This window comes from Brassica rapa, unplaced genomic scaffold (genome assembly GCF_000309985.2).
Source record: "Brassica rapa cultivar Chiifu-401-42 unplaced genomic scaffold, CAAS_Brap_v3.01 Scaffold0349, whole genome shotgun sequence".
Classification (NCBI taxonomy): domain Eukaryota; kingdom Viridiplantae; phylum Streptophyta; class Magnoliopsida; order Brassicales; family Brassicaceae; genus Brassica; species Brassica rapa.
Genome location: NW_022610291.1, coordinates 51307 through 53133, shown reverse-complemented (window position 1 = coordinate 53133; position 1827 = coordinate 51307).

Below are 1827 nucleotides of genomic sequence, written 5' to 3'. Positions count from 1 at the left end.
GATCCGTGGACTTCGGCACATCAACGAGTTCCAAAGGTTGTGAGTTGCCAAAGGGTGTAAGTAACCAAGCGTTACGGACGACAAGAGGTACGAGGACCAATAGGTAACAAGGACCGAAGGGGTGCATGTTCCAAACGGTGCCTGTTGAGACAGGTCGTGTCCGTTCCTTAGGGATCAGACCATGTCTTGTCCGTCGAGACAAGTACACGGTTCGTCTAAGCCAGGGTAAGAGTCCCAAGGTCCGATCGGCCGTTTGGCCTACTCTGATTGGGCGTGAGGCTTACTCGGCCGTTGGATCCAGGCCCAAGGCCGGATCAGGTAAGGAAGTCCGTTGGGCCATTGAGCCGGACTTCATCTAGGCCGGTCACACCTAGATTCTATCCGGATGGACGGATTGGTCTTCGGGACGATCCGGACTGTTCGTGTGTTCTGTTTATCTATTCGGGACTGTCTATCTGATTCTAAGTCAAGGGGTGGTTGGTTGAATGAATTAGGATTCGGTAGGCAGGGTTTATATATTTTTATAAGTATATTGTCCGAGGTTTATCTATGTTCTAGGAACCAAGCCAAGCATTGTAGAATCGAACAGTTCTATTTTCGGTTATGATTAATGCTTATCTGGTTGTGGTTTTCCGGAACTAAGGATGGTTCTGGTCAAGCCAAGGAGCCGTGAAGGCTCGGTCAGTGAGAGGCTGTGTAACGTATGGTTAGATGATGCTAGGGATGAACTAGTGATTGTCGATGAAACGATTAAGAAGTTGTGTATCAGATCTCATGTTTCTAAGTAATACATTTTATACACATTTATATTCCGCTGTGCTATCTGTTCAATTGTTTTAGAACCTCGGATTCGAACATGACTTAGTAAATGAAAGACATAAAATGAATCAAGCAAGGGATTGATTAAGTAGAAAATGGGTCCAGTTTCGTCGAGAGGCCGGATTCGGGTGTTACAGACCCGGACGGGATTCCGCTGGTTAAAGAGTTTGAGGATGTGTTTCGGGCACTACAGGGCATTCCCCCTAATAGGGCTGACCCGTTCATAATAGAACTAGAACCAGGGACGGCCCCAATGTCCAAAAGTCCATATCGTATGGCTCCGGCCGAGATGGCCGAGCTAAAGAAGCAACTGGAAGAGTTGTTGGACAAAGGGTTCATACGACCAAGTGTCTCGCCTTGGGGAGCACCAGTTCTTTTTGTGAAGAAAAAGGATGGTAGCTTAAGGCTGTGTATTGATTACCGAGGGTTGAATAGGGTTACTGTGAAGAACAAGTACTCATTACCCAGAATTGATGAGCTGTTGGATCAGCTCAAAGGGGCCAAATGGTTTTCCAAGATTGATTTAGCCTCAGGGTATCATCAGATCCCAATTGAGCCTAATGATATCAGGAAGACGGCGTTCCGGACCAGGTATGGGCACTATGAGTTTGTGGTTATGCCATTTGGTCTAACCAATGCACCAGCTGCATTCTTGGATGAATTTGTAATCATCTTCATAGATGACATACTTGTATATTCCAGAAACAAGGAAGACCATGAGAAGCATCTCAGGGCCGTACTAGGACGTTTGAGGGAACAGAAACTCTTTGCCAAACTAAGCAAGTGTAGTTTCTGGCAGAAGAGCATTGGGTTCCTCGGACACATTGTGTCTGATCAGGGCGTGTCAGTAGATCCGGAGAAGGTTCAGACTATACGAGATTGGCCGCAGCCTAGTAATGCTACTGAGGTTAGGAGTTTCCTAGGGCTGGCCAGCTACTACTGAAAGTATGTCAAGGGGTTAGTGAGTTTGGCTCAACCCATGACACGACTTACAGGCAAGGATGTGAA